The sequence below is a fragment of the Canis lupus genome, chromosome 31 (assembly GCF_048164855.1).
Source record: "Canis lupus baileyi chromosome 31, mCanLup2.hap1, whole genome shotgun sequence".
NCBI classification, from domain to species: domain Eukaryota; kingdom Metazoa; phylum Chordata; class Mammalia; order Carnivora; family Canidae; genus Canis; species Canis lupus.
Genome location: NC_132868.1, coordinates 29,975,603 through 29,992,045, shown reverse-complemented (window position 1 = coordinate 29,992,045; position 16,443 = coordinate 29,975,603). Strand labels below are relative to the sequence as shown.

General features: G+C 35.8%; 1 long non-coding RNA gene across 1 annotated transcript; it reads left to right on the top strand.

Moving 5' to 3' along the window:
* Positions 1-11,806: 11,806 nt before the first annotated feature.
* Positions 11,807-15,461, top strand: LOC140622250 (uncharacterized). Its single transcript, XR_012021998.1, has 3 exons — positions 11,807-11,899; positions 14,295-14,377; positions 15,351-15,461. It is a non-coding gene; the product is annotated as an uncharacterized lncRNA (long non-coding RNA).
* The last annotated feature ends 982 nt before the right edge of the window (positions 15,462-16,443 follow it).

The following is a 16,443-nucleotide window of genomic DNA, read 5'->3' as shown; positions in this document are numbered from 1 at the left end:
CAAGTTTCTTGACCATTGATAACTTTTTATTCATCTCTGTAACTCTTGCATATAGATTAATGCCTAGATTAATGCCTGTCACTTAATTGATAATGGTGAAAGCTGTCTGGCCTAAAGTAGATTCCAGAAGGCACTGTGGACAGGATAAAAAGAATAAAAAAAGAAACTGAAGTTAAAAACTAACAATACATAAATAATACATTGTGATATAGTTAAGGAAGTCAAATACAAGAGAATCAGTATCCCCACAAAAGTAGAGATAGTAGTTTTCTAATATTATAAAATATGAATGTATACAATCTAATTTTTTGGATCATTTTTGAAGAGCATCTCCACTGTGGTTAAGTAATAGAAACCACAGTGGAGATGCTCTTCAAAAATGATCCAAAAAATTAGAAATAAAACAGCAATTAAGCAAATGAAATTAGACAGTAATGGATAGGATAAGTAGCAAATTAAGCACAGGGAAAAAGAAGAAAATCAGAATCTTATCTTCAGGTAATTATGGACTAGCAAATTTAAATAAAATCTGTTACTGAGAATAACTAGGAAAAAATTTAAATATATGTATTTTTAAAATTCTGCTTGCAAATATTACTTAAATAAGGTTATGGAGACAACCCAATGGAAAAAAGTTTTACCTTAACTTTGGGGGATATTTTTTCCTTTGGGCTGATGACCCCATCTGAGAGTTGCAGAAAATTAACAGTTTTAGCAGCCTTTTGCCTTAGTGGTTTAACAAATGGAGTTAGAGTATGCCAAGAAGCTGAAAAGGAAGATAGATTCTGGTGAAAACAAAACAAAACAAAACAAAACAAAACAAAACAAAACAAAACAAAACAACAACCACCAAAAAAACATTGGTTATAAGTTGGCAGTTCAAGATGACGGAAAATATGAATGGGAAATAGATCTTTGACATTTCAGGAATTCAAATCTGTTTTTAAGTTATCACAAACACTGAAACTGGATGCAGATGATCCATCAGAATTATTAATGCTTCCAACCTTGCTCCTGGCCTGAACTAAAAGCAACAATATACTGCCCCTGGAGAAAGTGGAAATTACTTTAGTCATCAATTAATACATAAAAGGATTCATTAAAAAAAAAATCTCTAGAACACAATAAAAATAATGAAGCCTCAAGGCTACAAGGAAGTTAGCCATAAACTCCAAATAACCAGTAACTATTATGAATATTGATCTTAATACTTCATTTACAAGAGGAAAGACTGTCATACAGGGTTAAATTTTAGCAACAGCTTTTAAGAAGAAGTATAAAAACAGAATAAACTTAGAAGAACAGGGTAGGGGGGAAAGATCCATGGTATACCAAGGATCATTAGGGAAAAACTAATCAAGGGAAGCTAGTATATGTTTATTAACAGCAATTGAAATAAGTCTTAAGGCAAAAGCATTAGACACCAGATAGTAAAATGTTTAAATTTATTTAAAAAGATAGAAATTCTTAACTTGTGTGCAATGAATAACATGGCTGCAAGTAAAAGCAAAAACTGACAAATAAAAAAATAAAAATAAAAAATAAAAATAAATCTGTAATCATAGAAAAGCAAATTATTAATGAGAATATTGAAGCTATTGATCAAAGTAATCTAATCTTGCCATAATTGATATCGCAAACCCAAACTCTAAAATACACATTCATGTCAAGATCACAGTCAATGTTTAAAAACATTAGGTTTGTCAGGATATAAATCAATAAATCCTAACAAATGTCAGGAGACTCAATTTATATAGGACATGCTCTCTGTCATCAATGGAAAACTAGAAATCATGAACAAAAAAGTAACTGAAAAATATCCATATGTTTGGAAATAAACTTATAAACCTATGGGTCAAAGAAAAATATCACAGAGGAAATTAGAAAATATTGGAACAGAATGACATTTGAAATACTGTATATCAATAATAACAGATGGTGGCAGTAATTATACAAGAGGGTATTACAAGACTAGAAAAAAATAGAATAGATAATCCAGAAGATAGATCAGGTATACACTGGTACTTGGGTTATAACAAAAGTGCCATTGCAAAGTGTTAAGGAAAGAGCCATCTTCTCAATAGCCAGTACTTAGATAAATTGGACATTCACAGGCAACTAATGAAACTTTCCCACCCTGCCTCATGTCTACACACAATGGATACTTAAAAGTAGACTTCAGAATGAAATATTAAGGAAAAAGCTAAGATGTCTTAAAATGATAAAGGATAATCTTTTTTAAAACTTGGTATAGAAAAAGATCTCTTAAAGCATAGACATCATTAAACCTAAATAAAAAGTTGGAATATGTTAAATATCTTTATCAATAACACTCAATATGTGAATGTGAAAGACAAACCACAGACTGAAATTATTTGCAACATATACAAGGACTTTTATTCAGTATTAAAAATACCTCCTAATTCATAGAATATACTTAACTCATTAAAAAATGGGCAAAAAAAATCTGAATTGATTTTCAACACTTGAAATTAACTGCTAAAAGGGAACATAGAGAATGTGTATGCTAATCCTAGGAAAAATCTGAATCATTCCGGATTCGATCAGAGAAGTGGAACCATAGAGTCATATGGACAAATGATTTATTATTGCAAATAAATCTTCCTCAATAGTGGGAACTGGTTCAACAGTCCCTGTAAGGTTTTTGATTGTACTGTGGGGGCTGGATGTCAGGGGGCTTGTAGTCAGGAAGGACAGGTGGGGGTGAACTGCAGCAAAGCAAAGCAAAGAATGGAAACAGCAAAGAAGTTATGAGGACTAAATGGATTCATGAGGACAGACTGAAGCACAGACTAACAAGTTGGAGCTCTATGCTGCCACTAACCCAGCCATCTGTCTCCGTGATAGGTGTGCCCCACAGCCCGAGCTGGTGGCCTTTACCCCAGAGCCCACAGGCTCTGGGGCCTAGAATTCAGAAACACTGAAGCTGAGGATGATGAGTGTGGCAGCAATGCCTGGCACTGCACTGAAATAGCTACCACTTATCTTCTTCCTTTGAATTTTACACACATTTAATTGCCTTCTATTCATTCCACAGAGACGGCCAAACACGTGACACTCAATACTGGACAGATGAGAATGACAGTAGTTTTATGAGTCCCACGTACCCATAGTCCAGAGGAGGAGGACACTGCACCATGCAGGGTGCCATAGGGTTGCATTTTGAAACAGAATAACCAGGGACTATGGAGGCAGGTTTTGGAGAGTCAAAATGGTAAGGTGCTCCCTAGTTCCCACAGGAGGATGGGATTGGCTTATGTGAGTAATATCCCAGGCTCGTAGGGAACTGAAACCCACTATTCAAGGATAAGACCTTGCAGTCCAGCCATGGTATACAAGGATCATCCAGTTAAAATATTTAACGTGAACCAGTGAGAATTACGACAGGGACTTCAAGGATTGAAATTTATTATATAAAAGTTAATGAATGAAGGGGTGATTTTCTCCCTGTTTTTCCATTTAACAGCTCACTTTGGCCTGCTCTTAAACACAAGAAGACAGAATGGCACTACACAGATTACCACACCCTTATTGTGTGTAAGTAAGTAAGTGTGTGGAAGTAAGACTTCCATTATCTACAGATATCACAGATTACCACACCCTTATTGTGTGTAAGTAAGTAAGTGTGTGGAAGTAAGACTTCCATTATCTAATATCCAGAACTAATAAAATTACTGATTTAATTCAATCACCAAATATTTTGCTTTCTATAGATTTGGCTAGTATGTTATATTCAGTGCCCCTTTCAGTGGTCCCTCAGCTTTAACTTGCCTTCTCTTCTGAAGGGAAACAATACGTCTTTTCCAGGCAACCTAAGCACCTAAGCAGCCTTTCACTGCATAGAATCTTTGCATCCCAGATCTTAACTGCATCTACCTGCCTCCAGCATCACAAGAAGGACATTATGCATTGGAAGGCCATAATATAAGACCTCACCAGGGGCACCTGAGTGGCTCAGTGGTTGAACATCTGACTTTGGCTCAGGTTATGATCCCAGGGTCCTGAGATTGAGTTCTGCATCAGGCTCTCCACGAGGAGCCTGCTTCTCCCTCTGCCTATGGTGTCTGCCTCTCTCTGTGTGTCTCTTATGAATAAATAAAATCTTATAAAGAAAAAGACCTCACCAGGACACTCCTTATTCTTGTTGGAGTTCCAGATAGTGACCAAGACACACATTTCACTTCTTGGAATGCACAATGCTGGGCCCTTGAAAAAGGCAATTAAGGCCTCAGGCAGCTGGTTTAATTCACAGGCATATAGGTGTTCGTTAGAGAACTCCTATTTAAGTTACAAAGTGGGAACTGGACAACTGTTGAGTGTCACTGTTACAATGAGCATAGTTAGTCTAAATTCATGTCTCCGGATATACACACTTCCCACACCATTGGCTCACAGGTCCATCAGTTGCCTTTATTGGCCACAAAAGCCCTTTAAAATTCATTTCAATGACAACATCACCATGTGCACTTACCCTTCTGAAGTAGTGCCTAGCCTGCTTTCTAAGGAAGCACTTCTCCTACTCCCTAAAGTCTCAGTTGTCACCAATATTTAAATTGATAGCATGACATCAAGAAAGCAATGGGAATGTAAGGACTAAAATTAAAGGACAGTAATGTATGGTACCTTGACATTCAGTGGGACTGAAGAGTCTCAAATGGCCTTAATCTAATTTCTCCTCTCCAGTTTTCTCCAATGGGTGAGGTTCCTTAGTCAAACAATGCTCTTTATAAAGAGACCAGACACAGTTCCTTCTTGTTCCAAAGCAGTGCGTTCAGAATTAAACCACAGGATTATTCAAACAAGCCAATCATATCCTGTCATGGGAACTAGGGGACACTTTACCTTCTTAATATTACAAAATCATGCCCTTGATTTTTTTACTATGTTCCCCAAATGCAACCCTGTATATCCCTGCACAGAGTCATGTGAGTTACATGACTAATAAACTGCTCTGTATCTCATCTGTTCAGTGTCAGGTGTCCTGTGCTTGTCTATCCCTTTGACTCTAAGGTGTAAATCTTTTCTTCATCAATGGGAAGAAGACAGCATGATTAAGACAGGGAAGGAAAAGAAAAGGTTAAGAAATATGTTAGGATCATAGACATAGGCTCTAGAATTTTTTTTTAATTTTTTTTTTTTTTTTTTTTTTTTTATGATAGTCACACAGAGAGAGAGAGAGAGAGGCAGAGACACAGGCAGAGGGAGAAGCAGGCTCCATGCACCAGGAGCCCGACGTGGGATTCGATCCCGGGTCTCCAGGATCGCGCCCTGGGCCAAAGGCAGGCGCTAAACCGCTGCGCCACCCAGGGATCCCTTATTTTTTTTAATTTTTTTTTTTTTAAGGCTCTAGAATTTAAAAGATATAGACATTTTTCTGTCCCCAGTGAATCAAGAACATGTACTACCTGTATTTGTTCTCAGATCCTTAGATCCTAGAGCAAACTTTGGTTCTATTCCTCAGAAAATAAGTATTATTTCCTAAATACTGGTTGATTGCTTTACTGATCTTTCAAGATATATTATTGAATCATTTTTATGATAGATTTCCATTCTTTTGAGAGTTAAAACTGTGCATTGATATTTTTAATAGTGTTTAAAACATAGTATATGCATTCCAAGAAGAAAATTTACTCAGGACCACAACATGTAAAATAAAATCAAGAGCTTTCATAAGCCTTAGTATCATTCTTACAGTGTCTCTCATCAGGATTTTACTAGGGATGTCAACAAGTCCTATTATTAACGTTAAAAGAAATCTAGTTTAGAACACATTGATCTTATTATGGAACAGTTAAAATGCTTAGACATTAAAAACCTACTTTCTAAATTAGTAAATCATATTTAGGATTTATACTTAAATATATCAATATACGCATGTATGTACGTATTAAATTCTCTACAGGCACATAGCAAAGAAATACAACTCAAAATATTGTACTTTTTTCCTCATGCACATTTTCATTTGTGATTTTACTTTAATGATGGGACTAGGCATTCTTACAGGCTCCAGAGAAATTTTTTCTAAAGGGAAATAGAAGTAGATGTGTTATAATTGAAGAAAAACCTTATTTACAGAGGTTCCTTAATATAACATCCCCTGTCTTGTCAAAAATATAAACATGAACAGATATCCCTTTTTGTTTGGCTCTTCTAAACCCTCTAAAGTTGTCCAAGTCAACTACCTTCTGAGGTAAAATGGTAGTGATAACTCTTTATTTCTATGGTTGGCAAAGATACATAATAAGTAAATGGACAAATGAATGAACATATTAGTTGCTGAAAATGGTAAATAACAATTTGCTTGCTTGTTTTGCTTTTAAAAAAATCATTACAAACTCCGAACTTGTACAGCACAGGGATTTGGTTATAATAAAGACTATAATGAGGAATATATCCCTGTTTACTTTTGTTCTATTAAATGTTGCCTTTGAGGTTTGAGTGGAGATCTTATAACATGATAGTAATTAACAGTTCAAAAGCATCAAATGATAATGATGTTTCAATAAAACCTCAGAAGCCTGGAGCACTAAATGATAAATTCTAAATAACATGACATATCCTTCCAACAGGTCATGTCTTTAAAACATATATTATCATTATTCTTGATCAGTAAAAATAAACAATGTTCAGGGGGAAATTTATCAAACGAATGCCTTTTTGTTGTATAGTATAAGAATTCTAATATGTTGTAAAATTGTTTTACTGAACATGAGGAAAGAGTAATGAATGGGTCAATGAACATATCTAAACTTAATTAGATACACGTATCACTTTGATTTTAGACAAAACATTAATATTTGAGGTTATCCATCTAGACCAGGAGTGAGCAACTATAATGGGCCAAATCTATCCCACCTTCTTATAAATAAAGATATAGTGAAGCATAGCCAAGTCCATTCATTGGCATATTGTCCATGGCAGCCTTTGCATTATAAAGCAGAATTCAATAGTCATAACAGAGACCAGATGGCTTGCAAAGCCAAATATTTGACTCTTGGGAACTATCTAGAGAAAGTTTGCTGACACCTCATCTAGCCCATTGAGTTAGATCAAATATCTTTGGTAAGTATTATTTGAATATCTTCTATCTATTCTTTTGTTTATATAGTTTGATATGACATTTGTGAATCACCGTCCCTATTATCTATATCCTATTGACATTATAGTCAAGGGGATGCCAGAGGGACTGTGGACTGACATGGAGACATGGTGCATTTTACTAAACCACAGTATAAATTACAGTGTTCCAAAAGTATATCAATTAACAATCTTAGGTAAATTTTAATGGGGTGTTGTCAAAATAAGGGAAAATAGAGATCAATTGATCTTATTAATTGATCTCATGTGGTATTGAATAGCATCTCTTTTCTTTATATCTCCAGATCAATTCAGTACCCTATGTAAGCATAAATTAATTTTTTTCATAATTGATATTGATGAAAAAGAAGTATATTAAAACAGGTTAAAAATAAATAAATAAATAAATAAATAAATAAATAATAAATAAATAAATAAATAAACAAACAAACAAAACAGGTTTGGAATGGGAATTGCAAAAACACCAGGACCTTGAAACTATACTACTACAATATGGCTAAATGGACAGAGAAGGCAATCAGAGGTTCTTGATAGACTATAGAATTTTCTCAGACCAAAGTTTGAAGCAATGTATGTCCTGAAAAAATGATGGAGGAACTTGCTGGCATATGTCTGACACATGTAAGAGTGTAGACCTCTGTTTAGCCATGTTACAAATGGTAATAAAGCATCATTCTGACATATCTTTTTTAATGTAAACTCTTGTAATAAGGGAAGAAAACATTTTCAATTGTCAAGTTGTATGCAATCAATTGCATATTGTCATTCACTTTAATTCCTGCGGTATGATAGGTACTAATTCTACAACCATCAATTCCCATTATATTATTATTATAATTAATCTTGCAGCCAGCAAGATAATGGGATGCATTGTTCCAGGAAGAGAATATATTGTAACAGAGTCAGAGTAATTAACTAATAAATATTTAAAATGCATTTTTAAAGAGAATTTTGTTAACTGTGTGGTTATGTAAGTTTTTGAAAAGTATGTAAAAAGAATTTAAAACTCATCTAATTAATAGGCCATAATTCAGATAGCAAGAATAAAGAGTCGATCAGGAAAATATAGAAACTCAGCCATGAAAATAGGAAGGCACAGTTCTGACACAGTTTCAAACACAAGAAGTGGGAGGAAACAGAATGGAGTTAGTGGCATTATGCGGGGGATTAAAAATGCCTGAGAGCACATAAGGATGTTTTATGATGGTAAATAAAATATGTCCATAAGCAGAAGAGCCCAAGACCCTCTTAAGCACTGTTCTGTTATCTTCTTCTGCTCACATATTGGTGAAAAGCAGTGGTAAATGACATCTCTCCTTTCTGTAAAAATCCCTCCACGGAATGAAACAACAGCACACAACCTAGGGAGCTGGTGAATTTCATTTTCCGGTGGCACCCCCAGTGTCAACTTGAGTGGAGATAGCTCCTGAATTAGTTGCCCCCCAACCTCTCATTCTTGTGCCAACAAAGAGGATTAAATAACAAGTGAGGAACAGTAATACCTGAATGTTTACATACACCATGGATTAGTTCCCACTTTGAAAGATTTTTGACTGCTTAAAGAAAAGATATTCTACCTTAAAGTTTTAAAAATATGCTACAGGTGTATACCGGTGTTTTAAAGAATATTCAACCAGTTCCAAAGTCATTTCCAAAGGAGGTTCCAAAAAGGTAATTCAAACAAGAACAATAGAATGGGTAAACATTGTATAGTTCATCTAACGTGGATATTCTGAAGATAAACACTACTGAGATGCATACGCCTGGCATGTTTGCTACAAAATCAGTCTCATTAGCAGATATATATGAATATATTTTCACACCTCATATACTTCCGAATCCAAATCATAAGACTATCTGCTTCAATTAATGAAAGGAAGATTACAAAGGGAAAGAGGAGCACCTAGAGAATTATACTAGAACAACAAAGCTATTAGTAACACTCAACACAGAAGCGCTGGAGTGTTTTAAGTAAAAAGCACTGTTTACTTTTCTAGTCCATGTTCTGAAGACAAAATGAAACCTTTAAGTACATTTGCATATATTAATACCAGAAGGAGTTTGAGGAAAAATGAAAACCAATATCTCCTCTAATATTTAGTCATCTTCTGCTTTGGTTGTCTCTCCAGTGATTTTTAAAAAGCACGTGTTAATTGTGCTAGGAAAACTATTTGTAAAGAAAATGAATAGCCTTTGGCCGATGAGCTATTCTCTGAAATGAGATCATCTGACCCCATCTCAGTTAATTATACTGTTGGACATGCTGACTCATAGAAGTCCCCCCATCTTTTTAAAAGATACCTTGAGTATGTTTCTATCTGCTGAAGCTTATATCTGGTTCACTTCTTCTTTCTAGACTAGATATTAAGACTATCAACACTTTATTTTTCCCCAGACTCCAATTCACTGATATGCACAGTGCTCCAAAAAACATGCTTCATTTACCAGGAGAAAGAACCCTGCAGTGTATCTCAAGCCTAAAGGAATTGATATACAGCACTTCATTTGGAGGCCCAGTTAATGGAAATGATTCTGGGGCACACTGGTTTCTTATAGGTATTCACTGCTGAAGAAAGCAGTTTAAGTCTCAATAGTACATCCAAAAGAAAACCAAAGCCACTTCAAGTGGTAAAATAAGAACTAAAAGGCTGATCAAAAGTACTTTTAAAAAATTACATATACACATAGATGTATGTGTATAGTTGGGGAAAAACACTAATTTAGCAAAAGCTCATTGATTTCTCTCTTTGAAAATTATATAGACTTCTAGTCACTCATTATTCCGCTGACAAGTTATGTATCCTATCAGAGGTCAGAATTAAAACTGGAGAAACTAAGGCAGAAGAGGATTTAATTTTCATCCCAGTAACCTTTCAAAAATATATATTGTTCAAAAAAAATATATATATATATTGTTCAGACTGGAGTCCACAGATGACTCTGGCTATGTACTTGAGGTGTTAATTATTAGATAAGTGACACAAGTTACAGAAAGTAATCACTGCAGCTTTTACTGAAAAAACATTTTGTTTCTGGTATGTGACTTTCTTGAGCAAGATTTTCAAAAAGATATACCTGATATTGTTATAACTTCACTGTGGAATCTCTCACCTAGCATCTGAGATATTATGCCCACACGTGTCTTCAATTGATCCTGCAGCCGTGAATTCAGAGAAAGGGTGATGAGAAAATGGGAGATAGAGCGCCAACACAACTACGCTTTTAAATTCATCCTCTCTCCTGAATGCAGGTAAACAGGAATACTTCTAGCAAATGAGCAGCTTTTGGCAAACTAGAACCACATACCCTAAGGGACCACTGCATTATGATACCAAAGCTAGATGATTACATTCTTGCCTCTTAAAGATGTAGAAAAACAAGTTTTCAGCTCCATGCTGATTTTCCAGGAATAATTGAGTCATACTTTATCCATCCCCTAAATAACGGAATTAGCCAAGTAATCAAGGCTATTTACTTAACCACATTCTAAGTACAGAACTATTTTAAATATCCAAACTAAAATTGTTTAAATAGAATTTACAATCTATTACCTCACCTGCCAGTTCTTTTTCCTGTGACCCCTATTTCTTAACTTTCTAAGTGTGCGATATAGTATTATCATCTATAGCTTTTGTGTAGATCTCCAGAACCTACTCATCTCGTGTAACTGAAACTTTATACTCTGAACAGCAACTCCCTGTTTTCCTCTCCCCACCCAGCCAGCCCTTGACAACTACCATCTATTTTCTGTCTCTGTGAGTTTGAGAATTTTAGTGGCTCATTTAGGTGGAAGTCACAGTATGGCTTCTAGATTTTTGGTATTGTGAATAATACCACAATGAACTTGGGGCAGAAGACTTGAATAGACATTTCTCTAAAAGCAACATGAAGAAAGTCATAGAAATCAAAAAGTATAAAACATGCTATTTGCAGATTGCATAGTTATATACATAGAAAATCCTTGGGAATTTAAAAAATACTTATAAGAACTTAGTTTGCAGATACAAAGTTACATACAGAAATCCATATATGTATACAAATTAGAAAATAAGAAAAATAATTCAATTTTTAATAGTATCAGAAACCATTGAGTTCTTAGAAATAAAAATATTAAAAGATGTACAGTATCTGTGTTGAAAGCTATAGAACATAGATAAAAGAAATTAAAAGATGCCTAAAGAAATTAATTGATTAGAACAATACCAAGTCTTCTAATCAATGTTCATGGTATGTAATGGGGTTGCCAAACTAGAGCCCATGGGTTGAGTCTGGCCTGCAGCCTGTTCTTGTAAACAGGTTTCATAGAGTACAGACACTCTCATTCATGTACATATTGTCTATGACCACTTTCATGCTACAAACACAGAGCTGAGTATGCGACAGACTCATGTGGCCTGCTAAGCCTGGAGTACATACTACCTCGTCTCCTGTAGAAAAAGTTTACTTACTCTGTAGACTAGACTATAATTGATATTAACTTGTGTCCTGACTGGGCTAAATCTACTTTTTCATTCTAGTAGTTATTCCGCAGACTCCCTGAGGAAGTGCTGGCCAAAGGAAGAAAATTATCAGACAACAAAGTAGCTGCTATACCTGCTGAACCTATTTCAGGAATTGTCAAGAGAATGTAGATGGAACTACATTTTGGGTGTGTTCAACAAAGGGGAGTAGAATGTAGAGTTTTAGAGTGGAACAATGTATCACCATGGGGACAGTCTCTGATGACAGGTAGTTAAGTTCATGATAAAGAGCCCAAGAGATGGCACCAGTGTGCTGCTAAGTAAGCTATTATGCTCTTGGTATCAGTATGTGCACCGGGTTCCCTCTGCCCCCAAGGCCCACCCTGATGATGCTGACAGGTCCAGAAGGATGCTGCTCTTGCAGAAATTTTGAACTGCAGCTGCAGGACATGAAGTTTGGGGAAGGTGCTGTTGTATAGCAAACAATAAGCAAGTTTTCTCTTAGTCCCAGAGGGAAAATGATCTCTTTCCTCAAGTGTGTTTGCTGCAAACATAGTGATGATGAAAGAAAAGAGTAGAGCCCTGTATAATTGTCAAGGGCATGCAGAGGCACTAAAGGCCATAATAAATGCCCTAGAGTGGCTTTAACACCGAAATTTATCTTCTCAAGAGTTGCAGAGGCTCAAAGTCTGAGATCAAGGTGCAACTGTGGTTGGATTTGGTGAGATCTTTTTTCTTGAATTGGAGAGAACAGTCTTTTTACCATGTTTTCCATATGGCAGGTGGGTCAGGATAAAGTTGGGGAGGGGGAGAGGACTAGTGGAAGAGAAGGAGACGCACAGAGATAGAGACAAAGAGAATGAGATCTCTAGTGTCTCTTCTTATAAAGCATCAATCCTATTATGTGGACCTCACTTCTCAGGACTTCATCTAAAGCGCTTCCCAAGGCCCCATCTTCGAATGCCATCACACTAGGGATCAGGTCTAAAACATATACATTTTGAAAGGACACAATTCAGTTCATACCAAGGCCTACGATGGATTGCCTATCTCAACTTTGAGAGATTAAATAACATAATAAATGAAAAATATTCCTTGGACTTAGTGACTATGAGGCTGGTAATAAACTTAGAGTTAAAGTTTCAATGGTATGTTCTGGGCAGAGATTAGAGGGAATAAGGTGTGAATAGGAAATTGAGAAAGTAGGGTCAAAATATAAGCTTAGAAAATAACTTTAAATCCAATGATCTCGGGATCCCTGGGTGGCGCAGCGGTTTGGAGCCTGCCTTTGGCCCAGGGCGCGATCCTGGAGACCCGGGATCGAATCCCACATCGGGCTTCCGGTGCATGGAGCCTGCTTCTCCCTCTGCCTATGTCTCTGCCTCTCTCTCTTTCTCTCTCTGTGACTATCGTAAATAAATAAAAATTAAAAAAGAAATTAAAAAAATCCAATGATCTCATAGTATTAATGTGCTTATGGTGTGAACTGTAATTAATTTCAGAGTTAGGGTGACTCTGACTTTGAGTCATTGTCATAATTCTGAAGGCTCTGAGGTGGATATTATTTACACAAAATGAATTCTGCATGTTGCAGCACAGCTCAAGACTTACAAGAAAATCTTTTGCCCCTTGTTGTTGCTTTTGTTTGCTGTTTGATAAACATATAATCCTTTTCTAATGACTACTTGCTAATTAAGCCCACTTAAGCTAGAAAACTACCACTTATTTAATGTCTCCTATATCCTATGCTCAACATTTTTACCCTCTTTTAATCCTCATAGCAATCCTGTGACATGGATTTTTTTAATTACCATTTTATGCCCCATTAAAATGTGGTAGTGTCTGACTTTAAAGCCCATTCTCCCAATTCCTAGCCTAATGTTCTCCTACAACACAGGGTTTTGAGAGAATAGGCCCTGGCTTAGTATTTTCACTGAACATTAAGAAAACTGACTAAGGATTCAAGGAAGGAAGAGGTGTAGGAAAAGGGAGCTCTGAGATCAATGGAATGGCATTTTCAAATGCCTGTCACTATGATCATTGAGAAAAAGAGGAAAACTCATAGGTTATCTTTTTATTTTTTGTAATAAATAAAAATGTGTGGGACGCCTAGGTGGCTCAGCAGTTCAGCATCTGCCTTCAGCTCAGAGTGTGATCCTGCAGTCCCAGGATGGAGTCCCACATCAGGCTCCCTGTCGGAGCCTGCTTCTCTCTCTTTGCCTCTCTATCTCTAGGTCTCTCATGAATAAATAAATAAAATCTTTAAAAAAATGCATAGCTTTAGAATTAGCAAGAGACTTTGTAGAAGTAAATTAGAGACTCCAGCCCAAATGTGTTACAAATACACTTTAACATTGAAAGTATTGTTAACTGATGAGCCTGAAAATATATGTGGTGATTATTAGTCATTATGGAAAGGTCTGAATGTGAAATACTTGGTCCTCAATTTTAATTAAATCAGCTAAGTTGATTAGCAAATCCATTAACAGAAAATATTTTTCCTGTAAGATATGGGAAGCATTACAGTTTGTAACAGTACTGAAGCTTATAATGGCAGCAATTCTGTCAATATCACTTCTAGGATGTCTATCAGGAGACGTATGTGAAAGGATTAACTTCTTTCCCATACATTGTACTTCTCTCAGTGGTTCTCTCACATATTGAGAGATAACATAACTTCTCATGTATTGAAATGGTTAATATTTGTCCTACCAGGAAATAGAAGATATAGCGATGTAGAGCAATTACTTTGGACTCACATCCAGCGGTGTTTAAATTCCAGACCGCCCACTTACAAGGTGACATTTGAAAAATTACTTAACCCCTCAAAAAATGTTAGTTTCTTCATCTATGGTGTGTGTATAATAAATGCTAGCATATTTCATATGATAATGAAGTTATTATCATTAGCATGTTGTAAGCTCAATAAATGATCTCTATTTTTTATCATAATTAGGAGTTATTCAAGTATTTTCTTATAATATAGATCAGGAGGCTCAGAGGCTCATTTGAAATCACTCTTGAGACCATTCTTGCCTCCTCCTGAGTGATAGATTGAAAAAACAAATTCCCTCAAATAAAGAAAATATTAAATATGAGACAGCAAGACACTTGTCAATAGGAGACACTGTCACCTTTCAACTTCTTTGTTGGCATAGCAAAAGAAAGGAAGCAGGGTGTGCTGAGAAAAACAGAATTCTTTTAGAAGCCTCTATGTTAAAAAAAGACAGGTCAGCATAAATGAATTTTTTATGACTTGAATGATTTCTCTTATGCTTTCACTCTGAGTGGTATCTGAAGAAACTTAGGATTGCATCTTGTATTCTTGTTGTTAAGTTAGTAATATGAAGAAAACAAAATGTGGGGCTCTTTTAAAATATAATATTCTCTTTCTCTGAATCTTTTTTTTACCTCGAAAAGCTTGATGATTAAAAATATTTTATGGTTGAATATAATTCTTAAAATACCTCAAATATCTATAAAAATAGCAGCATTTGTGAAATAGTCTCTTTCCTGAACTATTCCCAGACTGGGATGTCATTCTGTCTTAATATAGAGCTCCTTAGATCTGCAAGTCCACTTCGATAGAGGAATGCTATACCACTATCTATGAATCACTAGTAAAATCCATAGGCAGCTAATGTATGAAAAAGAACACATTACCAGATACATTCTGAATTCAGTGATTTAGTGCCAGGCCTTTATCCCTGTCATGCTATGTTAGTCAACTAAATAAGTCATACTCTGTGCTTGTATCATTTTCTCCCTTAGGCAACCTCGAAGGGCTAAAATCTAACCAATCAGCCAACCAACAAACCCTTGGCTTCCAAGTCAAACTGCAGACAGAGCATATGGATTGGTCTCCTCTACCCCTTGGAGATCCACAAAGAGAAGGAGGACAAAGAAAAGCAGCAGGAAGAACAGGAGAAAAGTCAACAGCAAAATAGGATGGTCAGTTTCCAGTGATAACAACAAACAGAAGCCATGGTCTCAGAAGGGGCCTGAAGCAGAGGTAGAAGCCAGTCATTCTGCAGAGACCTCAGAGGCTACAAATTAGGACTCAGTGAGGATAGAGGATAGGTAAGAATGTAGGGCAGAAACCTGCAGCAATTTTTCTCTAAAGAATGTCTGTTGATTATCTCTGCCGCTTGACAGCCCTTGTCCAACCATGCATGGAATTTACTCCCAGGCAAAATCAATTGCTCTCTTTGGCCTTCACAATTAACAAAAAAATAAAAAAATAAAAAAAAATAAAACAAAAAAAACAAGACAAAACAAAACAAAACAAAAGGCCTGGAGACATCAGGGGCATCTTTTGTATATTGATACTTCACAGAATTAACTCTCCATCTTGCTGCACAGGAGATGAGGATGCTTGATTACTGGTCATTCATTAATACACTAATACACTCTAGGACTGTTTGGCTTGGGTAGTCCTCTAGATAATGGGGATACAGAAGAATCAAACAGACAAAAATCCTATAAATCATGAGGTGTACATGGTGGGTGAGGGTGGGAGGGAAAGCCAATAAGCACACAAATAGATATTGTAGATTCCATATGTGGATGAGTCATGTCAAGAAAATAAAGCAGAGCAGAAAAAATAGGAGGTATGTTTGAGTATATGTGTGTGGTAGGGGAGGGTCACAGCCACTCACCTACAACTGCATCAAGGCATATGACTCTCTATTCAGGAGAAAGGCCTATTTTATTTTTTTTATTTATTTTTTTTGAAAGGCCTATTTTAAAAACTATTTATATAAGAGCAGAGAATATTCATACCAGATACCTACTTTGTTAAAAATAAAAGCAGCCAAAATCTCTAGATGTTTGAAACACATATACAACACATTAATAAGGAACC